The following is a 15,837-nucleotide window of genomic DNA, read 5'->3' as shown; positions in this document are numbered from 1 at the left end:
TTGTGTGTACAGGGTCATTTTAATTGAGAAACTCTTTACCTGAGGGTCAAGTTGTTTACTTAAACCTATTAGCAAGTTTTGGGTGGGTGGGTGGGGAACTCAAATGATTCTTTTACATATAAATTAAAGAAAACATTGATTTAAAATTGAGTACAAAGCATCAATCAATATTCTTTTTTTAAAAGGTTTTTGCAAGGCAAATAGGGTTAAGTGGCTTGTCCAAGGCCACACAGCTAGATAATTATTGTGTCTGAGTTCAGATTTGAACTCAGGTACTCCTGACTCCAGGGCTGGTGCTCCATCCACTGCACCACCTAGCCACCCCATCAATCAATAGTCTTGAGAAAAGTATAGGAAAATCTAACTTGATTCTTGTCCTTAGCTTTACATTGTCCTGAATTTGGAAAAAAGATAGGCATCAAACCAATTTTAAATGACTAAAAAGACCATTTATTTCTTTAATAGTTCAAAAGAAAATTTCAGGAACCAAGAAAGAAAAAAGTACAGAATGAAAGAGTCCAATTTCTCAGCCACTCCAACCTAAAGCAAATTTAATTTTGAGAACAGCTGTAAGAAATTAATACTGCTTCTAGATTATTTTATCAGTAATTACTTTCCAGATCTCGAAGACCAATACTAAAACTTCTCAAAAAAATAAAGGACAATTTCCCAGAATCTTCATTTGAAAATTACAATTTACTGTCATGTTCAAAAAAGAATTTGTTTTTAAAATGAGGAAATTCACTCCATTTGAATGAACAGATACTTGTTCTAATTTTTCTTTCAATCTTTCAGGGTTAGGGGTTGGGAAAAAGAATGGGGTGTGGAGTGTGGGATTTGCCTGACCCTCTTTTAGACATGCTCTGAGCTTCTTTTAAAAACATGCCAACTTCTTTTCAAATGTCAGCAATAATTCTTGTTAACAAAAAAAAAAATTAAAAGAGGTTGAGGGCAAAGTCTTTGTTCCTCCTAGGCACTCCTCTGGCTTCTTAATGTTGACTGTAATATCTTGCTGAGGTTTAGGAAAAAACATGAGAATACTTTTGATGATTTTCAAATTCAGACAACACTAGATTTTATTAAAAATCAAGTGGCATCCAACACTATATGATTCTCATCTAATTCTTCCAGCAGCATCACAAAAATAAATTCATCTCAGCTTTTTGGGAAAGAGATTTTTGTCTTCTACTGATTCAAAGTTTGCCCTCGGGTAAATACACTATTTATAAATCTATCAATAACAACAAAAAAAAAAACAGTTCAGTGACAATTTCCCTCCTTCCTCTCTCTCCACCATTTTTTTTTTAAAAAGGAGGGAATAAGTAGAAGGCAGGGCAACCAATAGCTCATTCTTTTCCTTGACTCTATGGTGAAGACTGTTTCAGGATATCCTTCCTGAAAGATTTAAAATGATACAATGTCTTTTTGTTTTGTAGATTTGGAAAAGTCTTATACAAACTATGTTTCGGTTTCTTCATCTAAAAACATGAGAAGATTGTGTGAAGATATACCTGACTCTCCAGTGGCTAAGATACAGTCCCAGCAACCCATCAGATATTTGAGTGTAAATCTCATACCTCCTCCTCCTGTCCTACCACAGAGAAGCTGTTGTGAGATTATAGCAGTCCTAGTGACATAGATTTGATTGTTCTCATTAGGAAATTTTTTTATTTTTTATTTTTTTTGTCAAGATATGAATTCCTGTTTACTTCCACATTATAGATTTCCTCCCATCCTTTTAAAGAAAGATAGCCAACAAAAGGCAGCTTTGGGAGAGGGAGTCAGACAAAAGGTAGTTTTCTAAGATGAAGAGACAAATCCATGTGTTGTCCCTGTTTCTGGAACAGTTTAAATGACAAGTTTTCTTACAAGTGTGGTGTAAGTCAGATTCTAGATTTTCTTTAATTAGAAATTGATGTACTTGCTTGACATTTGCTTCACTAAAACTTTTAAACATTGTATAAAAAAATCTTTAGCCAATTTCAGGTACTCTCTGGATTCTGGGGTGTGAGTGTCTGTTGACCTCAGGTTAAGAACTCCTGCATTAAGGCTCTATCCTAGCTCTAAAAGGAAGTCTATGACTGAAACAAAACAAATAACAATAGCTAGCATTTAAGATTTACAAAGCAGGCTATGGACATCATTTCATTTGATCCTCACAAACAGGGACCTGAAACCTCCCTAACATGAGGAAGCCTAGGCATGTTGCTCTCATTTTTCACTTTTGATTGTCCTCCAGCCCCCCCCCACACACACACCACCACCTTTCTAGCTTCACTTTATCTTTTGTCTTTCCTTATTAGAAAGAAAGTTCCTGGGGAATAGAAATTGTCTTCTGGTATTTCTTTTTTGTACTTGCAACTCTTGGTACAGTGTCTGATACATAGTGAGGCTTAATGAATGTGATCCATCATCTCACTGTCAAAATATCCATCTGTCTATTGTATTTTATCTATATCTATCCTTCATAACTCCAAAAGAAGAATTATAACAATTTAAACTACAAGTTTTTTGCAGTCAACCAAGAAAATTTTATCATGTTATTTTCTTTCTATATTTCAAAATTCTATTAGTAAGTATAACTGTGTCCCTTCCCATCAAGATAATAAATCATAACTAAAAAAATAACAAAACACAATATTAACCTCAAGTAGATAACAGAGTTTTATTTTTGTTTTGTTTTGTAATGGTATGGAAACTAGAGGTGCAAAGGAAAAAGACAAAAAGAGCAAGCTTGTTTCCCCTACAACTTTTGAGAGTATTTAAGCCCTTAAGTCTGGATATTCAATTACTGTAATACGTGTACAAATGAAAACCCAAGAGACTTTAGGCTAAAGAAGACTTATTATCATTATCATCAATATCTGAAAAGTTGAACCTCAACTGAACTCAACTAATATATATATATCTTAGTCTGCTTCACTTTAACTTCATTATTGCTACTACCTATGCTAGTCTATTTTTGTAGCCTCCAATTATTTTTTTAATCATGCAATATAAATATCAATAAAAATAAATTTAAGCTAGTTTTACTTCAAATATATCTATATTTATTTATAAACTATGAATATATATTTATTATAAAACACAAAAATTCAAAGATAAGATGAAGAAATTATCAATGTTTTTAAACTTTAATTTTGTAATGGAACAAAAAATTTTTTGCTTTTGAGAACAATATGCTGAATAGGCTTCATTATATAAGAAAAGTCCCTTTGAAAATCCTGGGAGATAGAGGAGTTGTAAATAATTATTATTATTATTAACTTAGGCTATGTGTCTAGGACAAGCAGGTAAATTTCTTATTTTAGATACTTTTTTTGCATTGAAAGATTGCACAATGATAGGTCATGAGAGTCAGTGAGTGTAGCTTTTCATTGTAGTTGACCATTGGAAGGAGTCTGGACAAGACATGATGAGGGCCTTGAAGCAATGTGGTAGCTGTGAGAAAAGAATAGGATGTGTGTAAGAAACTTGGTGGAGATAGAATGACAGGATTTAGGAACTGCTTAGATCTGTGGGGTGATGTACAGTGAAGAGTCTAGAGTGACATGGAGGGTATTCTTGATGATGGCATTCCTGACAAAAATGGAAAAGGAGTGTCTTTGGAGAAAAAGAGAATGTAATATCTTTGGTTCAAATCACAACCCTCTCAAGGCCTAATCATCCTATGTGACTCTCTCTAGCCCATCCAAAATGGAAAGGGCAATGTGAAATTCTTGCTAAGGGGAACCTGCTCAAGTAACAAAGTGATCTGGGGAAGGGGGTATAAATTCTGCATATGTATAACTGTTGCTGAGAGTGCCCGAGTCAGAGTTGGGTGATAACTGCTAGGTACTGGTAATAATGAATAAAGGTTAGATGTTCTTGTATTGAAGACAAGGCTTATGATTAGTCATTCTACAGGCCATTATTCTCCTTATTGGACAATCTCTAATTTTAATTTAAATTTAATTTAAATTTAAAGAGCTCTGTAAACACAAACTTCATATAAATAATAAAAAAATTTACAGTATTCCTTTGCATCATTCTGTAATTCACTATATATATCTTCCCAGATCATCTCTGAAGACAGAATAATGTCTTAAACATATAAAATTAAAAGTAATAAACAAATAATGGGACTCAGATCTGCACACATTTTTGCCACATCAATTTTTCTTTTTGCTGTTTTCCTGAGGGCCTGAAAATTAGATGAAGCAATATTAAGCCCAAAAGGGTAATCACAACAGCTCAAAAGTATACAGGCATATAATGAGAAACCGCTGATAAAAATATTCCATATTTTTTTCCAAATGGCCAAACCAAACAGAAAATGCAATGGGTGATGGTCTATCTGCTTTCAACTGGGTAGGAATGATAGCAGTAGATTTTTTTTGGAGTCCTCTATATTTCTTTTCTGGGAAGTGTAATATCTAAAATAATTTGGAATCTAGGAGTCCCACTCCAAAATGGGGATAAAGAATCTAATCAAGACTTAAAAGAAGATTGAATCAATGGTATGAACCCTTCTCTGAGACTACTCTTTCAGCATAATTTCAAGAGTCTACTTCATTCTGAATCATGTGTGACTCTTTAATCATCTCTCTAGAAAAAAATATTCAGTTTCTCTAAGCCTGCTCAGTTCAAATTCCTAGAGAGATTTATATAACAGTTCAAAACTTTCCCATCATTAAACAATTTGAACAAATACTAGGATATTCTGGTGTCCCCTAGGGGAACAAATGTTTTTTGGAACAAATCCAACTTCCCAAGGGTTTCCAAGACTAGGAGTTAAATATATTTCAAGTATATCAGAAATAAATTTAAAACTTTAAAATCACATAGCTAATAAAAACTAAAATCAGAAATAAAAATGAAAGTGCATTAACTATATTGCTATGCTAAATATATATTTCAGATATATATTCTAAAAATCTAGAATAAAGGTTTATAAAATTAAAATAAAAATAATCCAGAATTCCTAAAAGTTATAACTTCTGTTCATTCTTCTGCCACAACTCAGAGCAGCAGCAAAGTATAATAGAAAGCATATTAGATTTAGAAAAAAAAAAGAATTGGATACAAATCTTATTCTGCTCCTTACTATTTACTTCTTGTATAGCATTGGTCATTTGTCTTGTCTGGGATTCAGTTTCCTCATTTGTAAAGTAAAAGTGACCTCTAAAATCCTTTCCAGTTCTAAAGCTATTAGCTGGTAATTAGCATTATATGGCACTCATTTTAATTTTAGGTATTCACCAATTTTTCTCTTATATGCCTAAATGTTATTATGATATAACAGAATTTAACAAGTATAATCTGTCACTTTGTTATATTATTACAGTGATTCCTTATAATACTAAATGCATCATTTAAAATGTCTAGTATATGAATACTCACAATTTTTATTTTCTACTTTTAATGAAAATAGAAAAAAGCAAAGAAAATACATATTTGAAGAATAATAGTGAGGCTACAAAAGAAGTTACAGAATAGGTATGATAAGTAAAGCAAAAACAAAGTATGATAAAATAAATATCTCCAAAGGCATTTTATCTGGCACAAATAACTGATTCAAAACCCTAGGGAAAAAATTGAATCTCAATCTCATCTATTCAGTACTGTTTCTTTGATGTAAACTAGATAACATTACTGCCACCGTATCTAATAATCTCTTCCTTTTGTCTTTAAGAGGGAACATAGTTTTGTGGATAGAATGTAGGATATGGAATCAGGAGGACTTGGAATTAAATGTGACCTCAGACACTATCTGTATGACCTTGAGCAAGTTTTCAGGCTTACTTTCCTTCCTTTCCTAAAATAAGAGGGTTGGATTTGAAAAGTCTCTTTTAGTCCTACTAAATCTATCATCCTGTAGTCCAATTCCCCTTCCTTTCTACACAGAGAATTGTATCAAACCATCTTACCAAAATGTATGATTTTAAATCTGTAAACAAGATTCATTATAAGAAATGATATTTCTTTGTAGAAAACTACAAAGAAACTCTTTGTAGAAAACTACAAAGAAACTTCTTGTAGCTATACCTTTATATTTAGAAATATAAAATTTTAATCAGATTAAATTGATACTATATTTAAAAGGAAGTTGCTGGAGTTTACTGAATAAGGGAAGTAAAATTGCCAGATGTACAATTTAGGATAATCACTTTGGCAACTTGGTGAAGAGTGGAGTGATATGGGGAGATACCTACAGCAGAAAAATTAATTTCAAGGCTGTTAAAATCATCCAGTTGAGAAGTGATGAGGACCTGAATCTAGGTAATTAGAGTGGAGAGCAAAGGACGTATGTAAATGATGCTGAGGAGGTAGAAACAACTTGATGTGACTGGATCTTACTGGAAGCATGGTATGAGTAAAAGTGAAGAGTTGAGAAAGATATATCAAGCTTATTCAAAATTTTCCAGGAGATACAGAACAAGATATCACAAGCCTAAGCGCACCCAGAACCTCAGCAGGAAACTGAGTCATTTGATTATGAGTACATACAGTAGGGGGAGGCCTAACACAAGCAAAATCTGTACCATTTTTATTGAAAGCGATCCGGGTCACAGCATATCTGGGACAACTTCCAGCTGGGGATCATTGCTAAATATTAATATATTTTAATAGTGAATTATTATTAATGATTACAAGCATTTAAATAGCACTTTCAGATTTGTAAATAAATTTACAAATATGATCTCATTTTATTCTTACAACCCCATATTGCAATGGAGTAAAGTGAGGCTAAGGGACTTGTCTAGAGTCACAAAGCTAGTGAATGTATGAAGCCACAAATTTGAACTCGGATATTCCTGACTTCAGGTCCAGTATCTATCCACCATGCCACCTACCTGCCTTGTATAAGAAGAAATGAAAAAAAAAAGGGAAAAAATCAAAGTAGCTACTCAACAGAAGACTCTAATCTAAAAAATAGGGGTAATTATATGTAAGGTATTTACTATCAAAAATAATTGACCAGGAAAATGGGACAAGGAGAAATAATTAAAGAATCATCTGATTCTTTAAAAATAACAGTCAATGACATATTTTAAGAAATCATAACAGAAAGCTACCCAAATTAATTAGGATCAGAGGACAAGTACAAAATTGAAAAAATCCACAAGTTGCCTCCCAAAAGAAATAACAAATTGAAAACATGCAGGAATGTTGCAACCAGAGCTAGGTTTAAAGAAAGAAAAAAAAGAAATATTGCAAGCAGCCAAAAAGAAAGGATTCAATTAACAAGAAACTGTAGTCAAAATCAATCAAGATTATATTGCAGCTAATAAAAGAGAGAAGATCTGGGTATATGATAAACAAAAGGCAAAAAGTAAAAGTTTACTACCAAGAATAATTTGTTGAGCAAATCTGAATATAATCTAATGAGTGGGGGAAAAAAGATAGACTTTTAAGAGAATAGGGAATTTTTGCCTATCCTAGATGAAAATACCAGATCTAGTAGAATCTTCGAAAGGTAAATTCAGGAGACCAGAGAAGTCAGGAAGGGAAAATAAATTTAAACAATTAGAAGGAATTACATAATAATCCATTACTTACATGGGGAAGTGAAAACTGTTCTTTCAAAATCCTTTTGTCTTCAAATCACAAAGGGAGTTAAAGACAAACGAGGTCTGGATGAGTATGTTCCCTTTGGTTGATTTAAGAGAGGAAATAAAAATTGAGGGCAAAAAGGAATATATCTGGGAAGAAATAAAAATGAAGAGGGGAGGAACTTTCTATAATTCATTAGTTGGGATGCATGAAAAGAGTACCCAAACACTGAAGAACAGTGGTGGGAGTAAGTGTCTCATAAAATTCACTCATCACAATTGGATAAGGGATATAAAGTTTGGTATAGAAATATGTTAAACTCAAGAGAGAAACAAGAATAGGGAAGGCAGGATTTTAAAGAGAAATGAGAAAGTTGTGGAGATAATAGTCATAAGCAAAATAAACTTTTAACTTTGGAAGGTAAATCAAAAAGGGTCTTCAGAGAAAATGAAAATATAAGAACTAATATTTGGAGAACTGGCATAGGTAAAATGAGAAGGGCCAAAAGGAATATAGCAGACCATTTCAATTATAAATTATTAATGATGACCACATTTTTTTCTTCTTTACCACCTCTTTTCTTTTTAGAAAAGGAGACTAATAGAGGAAAAAGTAAAAATTAAATAATTAAAAATTATGATTGTGAATATGATGAACTCACTCATAAAATCTATAAGAAGGGAAGGTGATACCCCTTTACAATTAGGGATATGAGAGAGTTATTGACCAAACATGGGAGGAGAGATGATCATAAAAGATAAAATGGACATTGTGATTTCATAAAATTGAAAGGTTTTGTAAAATTAAAATCATGCCTACTAACCTAAAATCAATGCAATTAGAATTGGAAGGTAAAGTTAAATGGGGGGAAATCCTTGTAGCAAACTTCTTTTATACAGATCTGATATAGGGGCGGCTAGGTGGCACAGTAGATAAAGCACCGGCCCTGGAGTCAGGAGTACCTGGGTTCAAATCCAGCCTCAGACACTTAATAATTACCTAGCTGTGTGGCCTTGGGCAAGCCACTTAACCCCATTTGCCTTGCAAAAACCTTAAAAAAAAATAAAGATCTGATATGTGAGATATGAAGGGAACTGATACAAATGTATATGAACAGGAATTATTCCCTAAAAGGTAAATTGTCAAAGGATATTAATAGGCATTTCTCCAAAGAAAATTTAGCTATTAAAAACAATGTGAAAATGTATCAAATAACTAATAAAAATGCAAATTAAAACAAATCTGATGATCTTCCTCAGTCTGTCAGCAAGCTTTCATTAAGCATTTACTATGTGGTAGATACTTTGATAAGTGCTAGGGATACAAAAAAAAAGGCAAAAACATAGCCTGCTTTCAAGGAGTTCACATTCTAATAGGAGAGATAGCAAGTAAATAAATAGGTATATGCAAAATATAAACAGAGTAGATGGAAAATAACCTCAGAGGACAAGACAATAGCAACTGGGGATCTTGGGAAGGTGGGATTTGAGCTGAGGCTTGAAGGAAGTCAGAAAAACTGAGTCAAACAAAGATGAGGAGACAGAACACTCCAGGTATAGTGGACAGCAGATGCAAAATCACAAAGATAGGAGACCAAATATTATATTTGAGGAAAATCAATTTGGCAAATGTAGCTCAATCATAGTTAGTGGAGGAAAGTAAAGTCAAAGATCAGCAAGATAGGAAGAGATCAGAATATAAAGAACTTTAAATGCCAAACAGAGGACTTATATTTGAGGTGATGGAGAGCCATTAGAGTTTGTTGAATAGAGAGGGTTGTGTTTCATGGTTAAAATGACATTTTATCAGAATCTCTTTGGCACCTGAGTGGAGTATAGATATGAGTGAGAAGGGAGTTAAGGCAGGGAGACCAATTAAGTTAGTTATTTCAATAGTCTAGGCAGGAGGTGATGAAGATCTCTGCCAGGGTGGATTGTATAGATGGAAAGAAGGCAATATATGCAAAAAATGTTGTAAGGTTAAAAAAGGCAAGATTTGGCAATGAACTGGATATAGGGAGTGAGTATAAGTTAAAAAGATAGACAATACTAAGACTATGAACCTGGGTAATTGAGAGAATTATAGTACCCTAGATAGCAATAGCAAAGTTGGGAATAGGTGAGGTTTTGGGAGAAAGAAAATTCAGTTTTGAATAATGTTTTTTCAAATTAATAGATTCTATTTATTTCATTACAGATAAATAGGGATGAAGAGTGTTGAGAAGGGTAGGGACAAATAAAAACAAATAATGTGTCCTGCATAGCAAAGATATTACCTATCAAAAGCATTTATCCTAGAGAGAACAGCATAATGGAGAATAAGTCAAGTGCTCACAATTCTTTGGTAAACTAGACCAAAACAGAGGTATCTCTGAAGGGTTGGGCAAAGAATAATACCTTTCTACTTCCATAGGGATAGGATAGACATAATAGACTGGTTTAGAAAGTTGAAGAAAAAAGACTGTGCCAGCTTACTGTGAAGCATAGTCAAGTGAGCAATCTGAGCAAGGTCTGCTATCTAGCACACACTGACCATAGCCTATTCTCTAAGATCAATGGGAAGGGAGTTAGGAAGTGCTAATGATATGGAAACTTAAAAATGTTAGAATTAGATTGTCACAGTGTTGTAAGAAGAAAATTAAAGTTTAGTAGACCACTTCCATGAGAATCTGCATTTATAATTTGCTGATTGTCTTTGTTTTCACATTTACTTGTGCAATAGAGGTGAAGGAAGCTTCAAACCAAATAACCAACTTCAAGCAAAGCACAATAAGTGCAGGAGATTTTCTGTGACATTTGTGACCACAAGTTCACAATAATTTTTGGACAAATTCCTCAATGTCTTGCTTTCAATTCACTTATTCAAATTAAGGGGGAATCTGGAATTTTTTTTATTTCATTTAGATCCAGGAAGTCTTGTGATTGGGGTAGGAAAAGTAATGTATAATGATCATCAATCAATTATCAATAGAAATGATCAAAGGATATGAAAAGGCAATTCTCTGATGAAGAAATTAAAGCTATCTATAGTCATATGAAAAAATATTCTAAATCATTATTTATTAGAGAAATGCAAATTAAAACAACTCTGACCACCTGACACCTATAAGATTAGCCAATATGATTAAAAATGAAAATAATCAATGTTGGAGAGTGCTGAGTCCCAGTTCGGGCTCATATGTTGAGTCCCTTTCTGGACTCCCTCAATCTTTCCCCAGGAGAGTATTGAAGAGGCAAGTGATAAGGATGGAAATTTCTTCAAGATCTCCAAGGTCTCTGTTTATTGAACCAAATACCAATGCTTAAATATCCTTCCCAGTCACTTAATCCACTCCCATGGCACTTAGCAAAATAAGGCTCTGGTGCTCAAGGATACCAGGTGATGATAGTTTACAGTGCTCCCACACACAACAGTCCCTAACAGGAGGGATGTGGAAAAACTAGGACACTAATGCATTGTTGGTGAAATTGTGAACTGATCCAACCCTTCTGGAGAGTAATCTGGAATTATGCCCAAAAGGCTGTAAAACTGGCATTACCTTTTGATTCAGCAATGCCATTATTAGATCTGTATCCCAAAGGGATGGGGTGGGGGGGCAGAGCCAAGATGGTGACATGAAGGCACCATTTCCCAAGAACTCTGACCCCCCCAAACCCCAATAAAACAAAGGATGACTCTAGCCAAAAATTTAGCGAGGCAGAAGCCACAGAAAGACTGAGTGATATATTTTCCCAGTCCAAGATAACTTAGAACTTCTGCAGAAAAGGTGTGCTTCACCAGGACAAGGAGGTTGGAAAAAAAGCCATGGCACAGCCCAGTCCAACCCAGCCCAGCCCAGCCCAGCCCAGCCCAGCATTGCCCAGAAATCACCAGAAACAGCTTGAAGGGGTGGTGAGAGAACTCTGCTGTACCTGGGTGAGTGTGGAATGAGGAACACTGGCCGCAGAATCTGCAGCAAGAATCGAGAGAAAGCGGCCTGCACCCCAGAGATGGTAACGGAAGTCTGCAGAGATTTCTCTACTCTCCCTGTGTAGAACTCTGTTGTTTGCCTACACTCACATATTGCAGTTTGGGCTACCATACTAAGTAACAAAGCTGGATCCCTCCTTATAGCTCCAGGGCAGAGGGCAGTACTGTGGTCATCGACATATCAAAGCACAGGCTAGACAGCATAAGACCTTAGAGGAATAAAGGTCCTAGTGGGGTGTCCCCCCCCAAAAAAAACCCCAAAGCCTTGGAAGTGCTGTAAATTAGTCTTGGGTTGAGGAAATGAGTAAACAATAGAAAAAAGAAGAATCTGACCATAGAGAATTACTTTAGTTCCATGGAAGATGACAAAATTAAAGCTTCCATATCCAAAACTTCCAAGAGAAATAGAAAATGGGCTCAGACTATGGATGAGCTCAAAAAAGATTTTGAAAATCAATTAAAGGAGGTGGAGGAAAAATTTGGAGGAGAAATGAGAGCAATGCAGAAAAATCATGAAAACCAAATCAAAAGATTGGTGAAACATATACAAAAAAATACTGAAGAAAATAATATGTTAAAAACCAGTTTAGGCCTAATGGAAAAAGCAAAACAAAAGGCAAATGAGGAGAAGAATGCCTTAAAAGCAGAATTGGCCAGCTGGAAAAGGAGATAAAAAAGCTTTCTGAAGAAAATAACTCCTTCAAATGCAAAAATGGAACTAAAGGAAGTTGATGACTTTGCAAGAAATCAGGAAGAAATAAAACTCTTCCAAAAATGCTAAAAATTAGAAGAAAATGTGAGCTATCTCATTGGAAAAACAACCAATCTTGAAAACAGATCTAGAAGAAATAATTTAAAAATTATTGGACTATCTGAAAGCCACAACCAGGAGAAGAACCTAGACTTCATTTTTCAAGAAATAATACAGCAAAATTGCCCTGAGATCCTAGAAGCTGGGGGTAAAATAGAAATCGAGAGAATTCACTGGTCACCCCCTGAAAGGGATCCCCAAAGAAAAACTTACAGGAATATTATAGCCAAATTCCAAAACTCCCAAATCAAAGAGAAAATTCTAAAAGCTACCAGAAACAGACAATTCAACTACCAAGGTTCTGTAGTCAGGATTACACAGGATCTGGCAGCATCTACATTAATAGCTCATAGGGATTGGAATATGATATTCCAGAAGGCAAAAGATCTTGGTTTACACCCGAGAATCAACTACTCAGCAAAACTGAACATCCTCTTTCAGGTGAAAAGATTGACTTTTAATGAAACAGAGGACTTTCAAACTTTCCTATTGAGATGACTGGAGCTGAACAAAAAGTTTGGTCTCCAAGTACAGGATGGTGGTGAACCAAAGAGGGAGTAGAAGAGAGGGACTAATTATGAGGAACTTGATGATGTTGAACTGTTTGTATTCCTGCATGGAAAGAAGATATTGATAACTCATATGAACTTTCTCATTTATAAGAGCTGTTAGAAGGAGCATATATAGACATAGGAAAGAGTGAAATATAATGATATGATGTGGTAAAGGGATGGAGTCAATGGGTGATGGGGGAAAGTACTGGGAGGAAGGAAAAGGAGATGAAGAAGAAGCTGAGAGATTTCACATAAGAGTAAAAAAAAGCTTTTTCAATGGAGGGGAGGGGGGGAAGGCAAGGGGGAATGAGTGAGCCTTCATTCTCAGTGGAAATGGCTCAGGGAGGAAATGACATACATACTTAATAGGGTGAGGAAATCTGTCTTGCCATGGAGAAGGATGGGAGGAAAGGGATGGGATGAGGGGGAATGGGGGGAGGGAAGGGGGGAATAGGTAATAGAAGAGAGGGAAGATCGAGGGGGAGGGTACACAGATTCAACATACTTTTGGAAAGGGCCAGGATGAAAGGGGAGAGAGAGAACAGAATAAATAAGAGTGGGGAGAAATAGAGTGGAGGTACAGCTAGTAATAGCAACTGAGGGAAAAATATTGAAGCAACTTCTCTGGTGGACTTAAGATAAAGAAAGCAACTCAACCTAGAGACAGAGCCATTGAAATCTGAACACAGACTGAAGTACATTTTCTCTCTCTCTCTCTCTCTCTATTCTTGAGGTTTCCCATCTTCTTGGGGGGGGGTTATGTTCATTCTTGTGTTTACTCTTATAACATTCAATTTACATCAACGTATGGCATGGAAACAAGGTAGAGACTGTCAGACAGCCTTCTGTGGGGGGAGGGGGGGAAGAAATTGTAGAATTCAGAGCCTTGCAAAAAATGATGGGTACATATTACTATTGTATATAATTGAAAAACAAATAAAATGTTAAAATGCATACCAAAGGGATCACAAAAAAGGGTAAAAAAACCCAACAAAAATATTATAGCAGCTCTTTTCATAGTAACAAAGAAATGGAAATGGAGGGGATGTCCATCATTTGGGAAATGACTGAACAAACTGTAATATATAAATGTGATGGAATGCTATTGTTCTATAAGAACATGATGGGCAGGGCTTCAGAATAACGTAGAAAAACTTGCATGAATTGATACAGAATGAAGTGAGCAGAACCAGGAGGACACTGTACAAACTAACAATATTGGGTGATGAACGACTATGATGAACTTGTTCAGTACAATAATCAAAGACAATTCCAAGTGACATTATAATGGAAAATATCCATATCCAGAGAAGAAACTATGGAGTTTAAATGAAGACCAAAGCTTACTATCCTTCATTTTTAAAGGTTGCCTTATGTATTATGTCTTTTCTTCCCTCTCAAATTTTTTTTTCCCTTTTCGGATTTGATCCTTCTTTCACAACATGATTAATATGCATCTATGTTTAGCATAATTACACATGCATAGCTTTATTAGAGCTTTCTGATGGGGGAGATGAGAAAGGAAGAAGGGAAGAAATTGTAAAAGTCATAACCTTGTAAAAAAAAGATTATTGAAAACTATTGTTGCATGTAGTTAGAAAAATATTTAATAATCAATAAACATTAGCACTAGGAATTGTGCTAAACTCATCATTAGAGAACTCACTAGCTAATTGCTAGAGAGGGAACCATTCTGAAATACTTCCTAAACTGATGGCTAGCGTATGAATATAGTCATCTATACATCTATTCTGCTGAAGTACGAACATAGCGTTTAAAAGATAAATAGATATAAGTCTTATAAATGATCTATCTTGTGATCCAGGACCTTCCTCCAATAACCGTTCTACACAGGCAGCTATTTGGTGAGATTCTCAGTCCAATTTCCATTCAAGTTGTTGATAGAGACAGTGAGACATCTTCCAATATAAATACTCAATCAAGGTTGAGGAAATGAGACGGCAGCCAAAGATAGGCAGAGGGAAAACTTTTAAAAATTTGGCAGAGAAGCTGCTCTCTTTTTTCATGACATTAATTTCTCTGAGGTTAGCTGAACACTTTTTGAGTTTTTAAAAAGAAATTACCTGGAGCAGGAAAGGTTGTTATCAAGCCTTCTTGACCAGTCCCAAATCTGATTAGTTTTTCTTCAAGATGCTTTCCTGTTGTGCTTTCCCAGATAATTTCCTTCATACTGAGCTTTGATGCAATACTCAACCTATTTCAGAAGTTCTGTTACTCTCCTGGGATTCATGAATGAGGTGGGTTGTTGCATTATAAACAACTCTTGGAACTGCTCCATTCATATTGATGGTGGGTATATAAAAGGATCTTTTTCATATTGCCATTATAGACGGAGACTGTCCAGGAGCTAGCTGTTGTCATTACCATTACTGTCAATATGTAACTCCACCTAAGAGCTACATGTTCTTTAACATCACTTCTGCCACTTTTTTTTTAAAGGTTTTTGCAAGGCAAATGGGGTTAAGTGGCTTGCCCAAGGCCACACAGCTAGATGTGTCTGAGGCCGGATTTGAACTCAGGTACTCCTGACTCCAGGGCCGGTGCTCTATCCACTGTGCCACCTAGCCGCCCCTTCTGCCACTTTTTTGATTTTGGATATCTTAAGCTTGAGAACCCTATGGGACATCTTGTTTGGTAAGTCCACAAGGTGATGTGGGCTTTGGAGCTCTCTCTCTGATGAGATTAAGTGAAATGGAACAGGGTTCTGCAGTTCACAACTCTGGGACTTTATATAGAACCTATGGAATCATATCAAACTGATTAATGCTTATTGGAATAAAATTGGGGTTCCATTTAATTATTTATCACATAGGGATGGTTTTAGAAATACCTGAGATTTTTATGAATTGATGCAAAGTGAAATGAGAACTAGAACAATTTAGATAATACTATACAGTATTGTATATCACTTTAAACTGGAGAATGCTGTTGAATGCAATTATTAAT

General features: G+C 35.1%; 1 long non-coding RNA gene across 2 annotated transcripts in view; it reads left to right on the top strand.

The window, feature by feature from the left end:
- The window catches only part of LOC141488093 (uncharacterized), a 39,127-nt gene extending 33,833 nt beyond the window's left edge, over positions 1–5,294 (top strand). For both annotated transcript variants that reach the window (XR_012468585.1, XR_012468583.1), the window contains one exon: positions 1,437–5,294. This is a non-coding gene — a long non-coding RNA (uncharacterized LOC141488093). The remainder of the gene's footprint in view (positions 1–1,436) is intronic.
- Positions 5,295–15,837: the final 10,543 nt, after the last annotated feature.

The sequence above is a fragment of the Macrotis lagotis genome, chromosome 5 (assembly GCF_037893015.1).
Source record: "Macrotis lagotis isolate mMagLag1 chromosome 5, bilby.v1.9.chrom.fasta, whole genome shotgun sequence".
Classification (NCBI taxonomy): Eukaryota; Metazoa; Chordata; class Mammalia; order Peramelemorphia; family Peramelidae; genus Macrotis; species Macrotis lagotis.
The sequence above is the reverse complement of the archived record's forward strand: the minus strand, read 5'-3'. Positions and strand labels throughout refer to the sequence as shown.